This window comes from Eleutherodactylus coqui, chromosome 10 (genome assembly GCF_035609145.1).
Source record: "Eleutherodactylus coqui strain aEleCoq1 chromosome 10, aEleCoq1.hap1, whole genome shotgun sequence".
Lineage (NCBI taxonomy): Eukaryota > Metazoa > Chordata > Amphibia > Anura > Eleutherodactylidae > Eleutherodactylus > Eleutherodactylus coqui.
In genome coordinates, this window is record NC_089846.1 from 72,644,824 (window position 1) to 72,657,112 (window position 12,289).

Here is a 12,289-nt window from a genome sequence, read left to right on the forward strand (position 1 = left end):
ACATAATCAATGCTCGTGCCAAAGTTCACGTTTCTATGACACAGGAAAGTGAGAAAATTACATTCCGTACATAAAATTTGGACGCTAATTCTTTTGCTTATGTAATTGAATATTCGAGTTGGGACCCATTAGCTTTTCCTATTTATGACATAATCAATGCTTGTGCCAAATTTCACGTTTCTATGACACAGGAAAGTGAGAAAATTACATTCCGTACGTAAAATTTGGACGCTAATTCTGTTGTGCATAGAATTGAATATTCGAGTTGGGACCCATTAGATTTTCCTATTTATGACACAATCAATGCTCGTGCTAAATTTCACGTTTCTATGACACCGGAAAGAGAGAAAATTACATTCCGTACATAAAAGTTGGACGTTAATTCTTTTGTGCGTAGAATTCGATAATCGAGCTGGAATCCATTAGCTTTTCCTATTTATGACATAATCAATGCTTGTGCCAAATTTCACGTTTCTATGACACCGGAATGTGAGAAAATTACATTCCGTACGTAAAATTTGGACACTAATTCTTTTGTACATAGAATTCGATAATCGAGCTGGAATCCATTAGCTTTTCCTATTTATGACATAATCAATGCTCGTGCCAAATTTCACGTTTCTATGACACCGGAATGTGAGAAAATTACATTCCGTACATAAAATTTGGACGCTAATTCTTTTGCTTATGTAATTGAATATTCGAGTTGGGACCCATTAGATTTTCCTATTTATGACATAATCAATGCTCGTGCCAAATTTCACGTTTCTATGACACCGGAAAGTGAGAAAATTACATTCCGTACGTAAAATTTGGACGCTAATTCTTTTGCGCATAGAATTGAATAATCGAGTTGGGACCCATTAGATTTTCCTATTTATGACATAATCAATGCTCGTGCCAAGTTTCACGTTTCTATGACACCGGAAAGTGAGAAAATTACATTCCTTACGTAAAATTTGGACGCTAATTCTATTGTGCATAGAATTTGATATTCGAGATAGAATCCATTAGCTTTTCCTATTTATGACATAATCAATGCTCGTGCCAAATTTCACGTTTCTATGACACCAGAAAGTGACAAAATGACATTCCGTACTTAAAATTTGGATGCTAATTCTTTTGCGCATGTAATTGAATCATTGAGTTGGGACCCACTAGCTTTTCCTATTTATGACATAATCAATGCTCGTGCCAAATTTCATGTTTCTATGACACAGGAAAGTGAGAAAATTACATTCCGTACATAAAATTTAGACGCTAATTCTTTTGCTTATGTAATTGAATATGCGAGTTGGGACCCATTAGATTTTCCTATTTATGACATAATCAATGCTTGTGCCAAATTTCACGTTTCTATGACACAGGAAAGTGAGAAAATTACATTCCGTACGTAAAATTTGGACGCTAATTCTGTTGCGCATAGAATTGAAAAATCGAGTTGGGACCCATTAGATTTTCCTATTTATGACATAGTCAATGCTTGTGCCAAATTTCACGGTTCTATGACACCAGAATGCGAGAAAATTACATTCCGTACATAAAATTTGGACGCTAATTCTTTTGTACATAGAATTCGATAATCGAGCTGGAATCCATTAGCTTTTCCTATTTATGACATAATCAATGCTCGTGCCAAATTTCACGTTTCTATGACACCGGAAAGTGAGGAAATAACATTCCGTACGTAAAATTTGGACGCTAATTCTTTTGCGCATGTAATTGAATAATCGAGTTGGGACCCATTAGCTTTTCCTATTTATGACATAATCAATGCTTGTGCCAAATTTCACGTTTCTATGACACAGGAAAGTGAGAAAATTACATTCCGTACGTAACATTTGGACGCTAATTCTTTTGCGCATAGAATTGAATAATCGAGTTGGGACCCATTAGATTTTCCTATTTATGACATAATCAATGCTCGTGCAAAGTTTCTCGTTTCTATGACACCGGAAAGTGAGAAAATTACATTCCGTACGTAAAAATTGGACGCTAAGTCTTTTGCGCATAGAATTGAATAATCGAGTTGCGACCCATTAGCTTTTCCTATTTATGACATAATCAATGCTCGTGCCAAATTTCACTTTTCTGTGACACCGGAAAGTGAAAAAATGACATTCCGTACGTAAAAGTTGGACGCTAATTCTTTTGTGCATAGAATTCGATAATCGTGTTGGAATCCATTAGCTTTTCCTATTTATGACATAATCAATGCTTGTGCCAAATTTCACGTTTCTATGACACCGGAATGTGAGAAAATTACATTCCGTACATAAAATTTGGACGCATATTCTTTTGCTCATGTAATTGAATATTTGAGCTGGGACCCATTAGCTTTTCCTATTTATGACATAATCAATGCTCGTGCCAAATTTCACGTTTCTATGACACTGGAAAGTGAGAAAATTACATTCCGTACGTAAAATTTGGACGCTAATTCTTTTGCGTATAGAATTGAATATTCGAGTTGGGACCCATTAGATTTTCCTATTTATGACAATCAATGCTCATGCCAAGTTTCACGTTTCTATGACACCGGAAAGTGAGAAAATTACATTCCTTACGTAAAAGTTGGACGCTAATTCTATTGTGCATAGAATTTGATAAGCGAGTTAGAATCCATTAGCTTTTCCTATTTATGACATAATCAATGGTCGTGCCAAATTTCACGTTTCTATGACACCGGAATGTGAGAAAATTACATTCCGTACGTAAAATTTGGACGCTAATTCTTTTGCGCATAGAATTGAATAATCGAGTTGGGACCCATTAGCTTTTCCTATTTATGACATAATCAATGCTCGTGCCAAATTTCACGTTTCTATGACACCGGAAAGTGACAAAATGACATTCCGTACTTAAAATTTGGACGCTAATTCTTTTGCGCATGTAATTGAATCATTGAGTTGGGACCCACTAGCTTTTCCTATTTATGACTTAATCAATGCTCGTGCCAAATTTCACGTTTCTATGACACAGGAAAGTGAGAAAATTACATTCCGTACATAAAATTTGGACGCTAATTCTTTTGCTTATGTAATTGAATATTCGAGTTGGGACCCATTAGCTTTTCCTATTTATGACATAATCAATGCTTGTGCCAAATTTCACGTTTCTATGACACAGGAAAGTGAGAAAATTACATTCCGTACGTAAAATTTGGACGCTAATTCTTTTGCGCATAGAATTGAATAATCGAGTTGGGACCCATTAGATTTTCCTATTTATGACAATCAATGCTCGTGCCAAGTTTCACGTTTCTATGACACCGGAAAGTGAGAAAATTACATTCCTTACGTAAAATTTGGATGCTAATTCTATTGTGCATAGAATTTGATAAGCGAGTTAGAATCCATTAGCTTTTCCTATTTATGACATAATCAATGCTCGTGCCAAATTTCACGTTTCTATGACACTGGAAAGTGAGAAATTTACATTCCATGCATAAAATTTGGACGCTAATTCTTTTGCGCATAGAATTGAATATTCGAGTTGGGACCCATTGGTTTTTCCTATTAATGACATAATCAATGTTCGAGCTAAATTTCACGTTTCTATGACACCAGAAAGTGAGAAAATTACATTCCGTACATAAAAGTTGGACGCTAATTCTTTTGTGCATAGAATTCGATAATCGAGTTGGAATCCATTAGCTTTTCTTATTTATGACATAATCAATGCTCGTGCCAAATTTCACGTTTCTATGACACCGGAATGTGAGAAAATTACATTCCGTACGTAAAATTTGGACGCTAATTCTTTTGCGCATGTAATTGAATCATCGAGTTGGGACCCATTAGCTTTTCCTATTTATGACATAATCAATGCTCGTGCCAAGTTTCACGTTTCTATGACACCGGAAAGTGAGAAAATTACATTCCTTACGTAAAATTTGGACGCTAATTCTATTGTGCATAGAATTTGATAAGCGAGTTAGAATCCATTAGCTTTTCCTATTTATGACATAATCAATGCTCGTGACAAATTTCACGTTTCTATGACACCGGAAAGTGAGAAAATTACATTCCGTACGTAAAATTTGGACGCTAATTCTTTTGCGCATAGAATTGAATAATCGAGTTGGGACCCATTAGCTTTTCCTATTTATGACATAATCAATGCTCGTGCCAAATTTCACGTTTCTATGACACCGGAAAGTGACAAAATGACATTCCGTACTTAAAATTTGGACGCTAATTCTTTTGCTTATGTAATTGAATATTCGAGTTGGGACCCATTAGCTTTTCCTATTTATGACATAATCAATGCTTGTGCCAAATTTCACGTTTCTATGACACCGGAAAGTGAGAAAATTACATTCCGTACGTAAAAGTTGGACGCTAATTCTTTTGTGCATAGAATTCGATAATCGAGTTGGAATCCATTAGCTTTTGCTATTTATGACATAATCAATGCTCGTGCCAAATTTCACGTTTCTATGACACCGGAAAGTGACAAAATGACATTCCGTACTTAAAATTTGGATGCTAATTCTTTTGCGCATGTAATTGAATCATCAAGTTGGGACCCATTAGCTTTTCCTATTTATGACATAATCAATGCTCGTGCCAAATTTCACTTTTCTGTGACACCGGAAAGTGAGAAAATTACATTCCGTACGTAAAAGTTGGACGCTTATTCTTTTGTGCATAGAATTCGAAACTCGAGTTGGAATCCATTAGCTTTTCCTATTTATGACATAATCAATGCTTGTGCCAAATTTCACGTTTCTATGACACCGGAATGCGAGAAAATTACATTCCGTACATAAAATTTGGACGCTAATTCTTTTGCGCATGTAATTGAATCATCGAGTTGTAATCCATTAGCTTTTCCTATTTATGACATAATCAATGCTTGTGCCAAATTTCACGTTTCTATGACACCGGAATGTGAGAAAATTACATTCCGTACATAAAATTTGGACGCTAATTCTTTTGCTTATGTAATTGAATATTCGAGTTGGGACCCATTAGCTTTTCCTATTTATGACATAATCAATGCTTGTGCCAAATTTCACGTTTCTATGACACAGGAAAGTGAGAAAAATACATTCCGTACGTAAAATTTGGACGCTAATTCTGTTGCGCATAGAATTAAATAATCGAGTTGGGACCCATTAGATTTTCCTATTTATGACATTATCAATGCTCGTGCTAAATTTCACGTTTCTATGACACCAGAAAGTGAGAAAATTACATTCCGTACATAAAAGTTGGACGTTAATTCTTTTGTGCATAGAATTCGATAATCGAGTTGGAATCCATTAGCTTTTCCTATTTATGACATAATCAATGCTTGTGCCAAATTTCACGTTTCTATGACACCGGATTGTGAGAAAATTACATTCCGTACATAAAATTTGGATGCTAATTCTTTTGCTTATGTAATTGAATATTCGAGATGGGACCCATTAGCTTTTCCTATTTATGACATAATCAATGCTTGTGCCAAATTTCACGTTTCTATGACACAGGAAAGTGAGAAAATTACATTCCTTACGTAAAATCTGGACGCTAATTCTATTGTGCATAGAATTTGATATTTGAGATAGAATCCATTAGCTTTTCCTATTTATGACATAATCAATGCTCGTGCCAAATTTCACGTTTCTATGACACCGGAATGTGAGAAAATTGCATTCCTTACGTAAAATTTGGAAGCTAATTCTATTGTGCATAGAATTTGATAAGCGAGTTAGAATCCATTAGCTTTTCCTATTTATGACATAATCAATGCTCGTGCCAAATTTGACTTTTCTGTGACACCGGAAAGTGAAAAAATGACATTCCGTACGTAAAAGTTGGATGCTAATTCTTTTGTGCATAGAATTCGATAATCGAGTTGGAATCCATTAGCTTTTGCTATTTATGACATAATCAATGCTCGTGCCAAATTTCACGTTTCTATGACACCGGAATGTGAGAAAATTACATTCCGCACATAAAATTTGGACGCATATTCTTTTGCTCATGTAATTGAATATTCGAGCTGGGACCCATTAGCTTTTCCTATTTATGACATAATCAATGCTCGTGCCAAATTTCACGTTTCTATGACACTGGAATGTGAGAAAATTACATTCCTTGCATAAAATTTGCACGCTAATTCTTTTGCGCATAGAATTGAATATTCGAGTTGGGACCCATTAGTTTTTCCTATTAATGACATAATCAATGCTCGTGCTAAATTTCACGTTTCTATGAAACCGGAAAGTGAGAAAATTACATTCCGTACATAACAGTTGGACGTTAATTCTTTTGTGCATAGAATTCGATAATCGAGTTGGAATCCATTAGCTTTTCTTCTTTATGACATAATCAATGCTCGTGCCAAATTTCACGTTTCTATGACACCGGAATGTGAGAAAATTACATTCCGTACGTAAAATTTGGACGCTAATTCTTTTGCGCATAGAATTGAATAATCGAGTTGGGACCCATTAGCTTTTCCTATTTATGACATAATCAATGCTCGTGCCAAATTTCACGTTTCTATGACACTGGAAAGTGAGAAAATTACATTCCTTGCATAAAATTTGGACGCTAATTCTTTTGCGCATAGAATTGAATATTCGAGTTGGGACCCATTAGTTTTTCCTATTAATGACATAATCAATGCTCGTGCTAAATTTCACGTTTCTATGAAACCGGAAAGTGAGAAAATTACATTCCGTACATAAAAGTTGGACGTTAATTCTTTTGTGCATCGAATTCGATAATCGAGTTGGAATCCATTAGCTTTTCTTATTTATGACATAATCAATGCTCGTGCCAAATTTCACGTTTCTATGACACCGGAATGTGAGAAAATTACATTCCGTACGTAAAATTTTGACGCTAATTCTTTTGCGCATAGAATTGAATAATTGAGTTGGGACCCATTAGCTTTTCCTATTTATGACATAATCAATGCTCGTGCCAAATTTCACGTTTCTATGACACCGGAAAGTGACAAAATGACATTCCGTACTTAAAATTTGGACGCTAATTCTTTTGCGCATGTAATTGAATCATCGAGTTGGGACCCATTAGCTTTTCCTATTTATGACATAATCAATGCTCGTGCCAAAGTTCACGTTTCTATGACACAGGAAAGTGAGAAAATTACATTCCGTACATAAAATTTGGACGCTAATTCTTTTGCTTATGTAATTGAATATTCGAGTTGGGACCCATTAGCTTTTCCTATTTATGACATAATCAATGCTTGTGCCAAATTTCACGTTTCTATGACACAGGAAAGTGAGAAAATTACATTCCGTACGTAAAATTTGGACGCTAATTCTGTTGTGCATAGAATTGAATATTCGAGTTGGGACCCATTAGATTTTCCTATTTATGACACAATCAATGCTCGTGCTAAATTTCACGTTTCTATGACACCGGAAAGAGAGAAAATTACATTCCGTACATAAAAGTTGGACGTTAATTCTTTTGTGCGTAGAATTCGATAATCGAGCTGGAATCCATTAGCTTTTCCTATTTATGACATAATCAATGCTTGTGCCAAATTTCACGTTTCTATGACACCGGAATGTGAGAAAATTACATTCCGTACGTAAAATTTGGACACTAATTCTTTTGTACATAGAATTCGATAATCGAGCTGGAATCCATTAGCTTTTCCTATTTATGACATAATCAATGCTCGTGCCAAATTTCACGTTTCTATGACACCGGAATGTGAGAAAATTACATTCCGTACATAAAATTTGGACGCTAATTCTTTTGCTTATGTAATTGAATATTCGAGTTGGGACCCATTAGATTTTCCTATTTATGACATAATCAATGCTCGTGCCAAATTTCACGTTTCTATGACACCGGAAAGTGAGAAAATTACATTCCGTACGTAAAATTTGGACGCTAATTCTTTTGCGCATAGAATTGAATAATCGAGTTGGGACCCATTAGATTTTCCTATTTATGACATAATCAATGCTCGTGCCAAGTTTCACGTTTCTATGACACCGGAAAGTGAGAAAATTACATTCCTTACGTAAAATTTGGACGCTAATTCTATTGTGCATAGAATTTGATATTCGAGATAGAATCCATTAGCTTTTCCTATTTATGACATAATCAATGCTCGTGCCAAATTTCACGTTTCTATGACACCAGAAAGTGACAAAATGACATTCCGTACTTAAAATTTGGACGCTAATTCTTTTGCGCATGTAATTGAATCATTGAGTTGGGACCCACTAGCTTTTCCTATTTATGACATAATCAATGCTCGTGCCAAATTTCATGTTTCTATGACACAGGAAAGTGAGAAAATTACATTCCGTACATAAAATTTAGACGCTAATTCTTTTGCTTATGTAATTGAATATTCGAGTTGGGACCCATTAGATTTTCCTATTTATGACATAATCAATGCTTGTGCCAAATTTCACGTTTCTATGACACAGGAAAGTGAGAAAATTACATTCCGTACGTAAAATTTGGACGCTAATTCTGTTGCGCATAGAATTGAAAAATCGAGTTGGGACCCATTAGATTTTCCTATTTATGACATAGTCAATGCTTGTGCCAAATTTCACGGTTCTATGACACCAGAATGCGAGAAAATTACATTCCGTACATAAAATTTGGACGCTAATTCTTTTGTACATAGAATTCGATAATCGAGCTGGAATCCATTAGCTTTTCCTATTTATGACATAATCAATGCTCGTGCCAAATTTCACGTTTCTATGACACCGGAAAGTGAGGAAATAACATTCCGTACGTAAAATTTGGACGCTAATTCTTTTGCGCATGTAATTGAATAATCGAGTTGGGACCCATTAGCTTCTCCTATTTATGACATAATCAATGCTTGTGCCAAATTTCACGTTTCTATGACACAGGAAAGTGAGAAAATTACATTCCGTACGTAACATTTGGACGCTAATTCTTTTGCGCATAGAATTGAATAATCGAGTTGGGACCCATTAGATTTTCCTATTTATGACATAATCAATGCTCGTGCAAAGTTTCTCGTTTCTATGACACCGGAAAGTGAGAAAATTACATTCCGTACGTAAAAATTGGACGCTAAGTCTTTTGCGCATAGAATTGAATAATCGAGTTGCGACCCATTAGCTTTTCCTATTTATGACATAATCAATGCTCGTGCCAAATTTCACTTTTCTGTGACACCGGAAAGTGAAAAAATGACATTCCGTACGTAAAAGTTGGACGCTAATTCTTTTGTGCATAGAATTCGATAATCGTGTTGGAATCCATTAGCTTTTCCTATTTATGACATAATCAATGCTTGTGCCAAATTTCACGTTTCTATGACACCGGAATGTGAGAAAATTACATTCCGTACATAAAATTTGGACGCATATTTTTTTGCTCATGTAATTGAATATTTGAGCTGGGACCCATTAGCTTTTCCTATTTATGACATAATCAATGCTCGTGCCAAATTTCACGTTTCTATGACACTGGAAAGTGAGAAAATTACATTCCGTACGTAAAATTTGGACGCTAATTCTTTTGCGTATAGAATTGAATATTCGAGTTGGGACCCATTAGATTTTCCTATTTATGACAATCAATGCTCATGCCAAGTTTCACGTTTCTATGACACCGGAAAGTGAGAAAATTACATTCCTTACGTAAAAGTTGGACGCTAATTCTATTGTGCATAGAATTTGATAAGCGAGTTAGAATCCATTAGCTTTTCCTATTTATGACATAATCAATGGTCGTGCCAAATTTCACGTTTCTATGACACCGGAATGTGAGAAAATTACATTCCGTACGTAAAATTTGGATGCTAATTCTTTTGCGCATAGAATTGAATAATCGAGTTGGGACCCATTAGCTTTTCCTATTTATGACATAATCAATGCTCGTGCCAAATTTCACGTTTCTATGACACCGGAAAGTGACAAAATGACATTCCGTACTTAAAATTTGGACGCTAATTCTTTTGCGCATGTAATTGAATCATTGAGTTGGGACCCACTAGCTTTTCCTATTTATGACTTAATCAATGCTCGTGCCAAATTTCACGTTTCTATGACACAGGAAAGTGAGAAAATTACATTCCGTACATAAAATTTGGACGCTAATTCTTTTGCTTATGTAATTGAATATTCGAGTTGGGACCCATTAGCTTTTCCTATTTATGACATAATCAATGCTTGTGCCAAATTTCACGTATCTATGACACAGGAAAGTGAGAAAATTACATTCCGTACGTAAAATTTGGACGCTAATTCTTTTGCGCATAGAATTGAATAATCGAGTTGGGACCCATTAGATTTTCCTATTTATGACAATCAATGCTCGTGCCAAGTTTCACGTTTCTATGACACCGGAAAGTGAGAAAATTACATTCCTTACGTAAAATTTGGATGCTAATTCTATTGTGCATAGAATTTGATAAGCGAGTTAGAATCCATTAGCTTTTCCTATTTATGACATAATCAATGCTCGTGCCAAATTTCACGTTTCTATGACACTGGAAAGTGAGAAATTTACATTCCATGCATAAAATTTGGACGCTAATTCTTTTGCGCATAGAATTGAATATTCGAGTTGGGACCCATTGGTTTTTCCTATTAATGACATAATCAATGTTCGAGCTAAATTTCACGTTTCTATGACACCAGAAAGTGAGAAAATTACATTCCGTACATAAAAGTTGGACGCTAATTCTTTTGTGCATAGAATTCGATAATCGAGTTGGAATCCATTAGCTTTTCTTATTTATGACATAATCAATGCTCGTGCCAAATTTCACGTTTCTATGACACCGGAATGTGAGAAAATTACATTCCGTACGTAAAATTTGGACGCTAATTCTTTTGCGCATGTAATTGAATAATCGAGTTGGGACCCATTAGCTTTTCCTATTTATGACATAATCAATGCTCGTGCCAAATTTCACGTTTCTATGACACAGGAAAGTGAGAAAATTACATTCCGTACATAAAATTTGGACGCTAATTCTTTTGCTTATGTAATTGAATATTCGAGTTGGGACCCATTAGCTTTTCCTATTTATGACATAATCAATGCTTGTGCCAAATTTCACGTTTCTATGACACAGGAAAGTGAGAAAATTACATTCCGTACGTAAAATTTGGACGCTAATTCTTTTGCGCATAGAATTGAATAATCGAGTTGGGACCCATTAGATTTTCCGATTTATGACAATCAATGCTCGTGCCAAGTTTCACGTTTCTATGACACCGGAAAGTGAGAAAATTACATTCCTTACGTAAAATTTGGATGCTAATTCTATTGTGCATAGAATTTGATAAGCGAGTCAGAATCCATTAGCTTTTCCTATTTATGACATAATCAATGCTCGTGCCAAATTTCACGTTTCTATGACACTGGAAAGTGAGAAATTTACATTCCATGCATAAAATTTGGACGCTAATTCTTTTGCGCATAGAATTGAATATTCGAGTTGGGACCCATTAGTTTTTCCTATTAATGACATAATCAATGTTCGAGCTAAATTTCACGTTTCTATGACACCGGAAAGTGAGAAAATTACATTCCGTACATAAAAGTTGGACGCTAATTCTTTTGCGCATGTAATTGAATCATCGAGTTGGGACCCATTAGCTTTTCCTATTAATGACATAATCAATGCTCGTGCCAAATTTCACGTTTCTATGACACTGGAAAGTGAGAAAATTACATTCCGTACGTAAAATTTGGACGCTAATTCTGTTGCGCATAGAATTGAAAAATCGAGTTGGGACCCATTAGATTTTCCTATTTATGACATAGTCAATGCTTGTGCCAAATTTCACGGTTCTATGACACCAGAATGCGAGAAAATTACATTCCGTACATAAAATTTGGACGCTAATTCTTTTGTACATAGAATTCGATAATCGAGCTGGAATCCATTAGCTTTTCCTATTTATGACATAATCAATGCTCGTGCCAAATTTCACGTTTCTATGACACCGGAAAGTGAGGAAATAACATTCCGTACGTAAAATTTGGACGCTAATTCTTTTGCGCATGTAATTGAATAATCGAGTTGGGACCCATTAGCTTTTCCTATTTATGACATAATCAATGCTTGTGCCAAATTTCACGTTTCTATGACACAGGAAAGTGAGAAAATTACATTCCGTACGTAACATTTGGACGCTAATTCTTTTGCACATAGAATTGAATAATCGAGTTGGGACCCATTAGATTTTCCTATTTATGACATAATCAATGCTCGTGCAAAGTTTCTCGTTTCTATGACACCGGAAAGTGAGAAAATTACATTCCGTACGTAAAAATTGGACGCTAAGTCTTTTGCG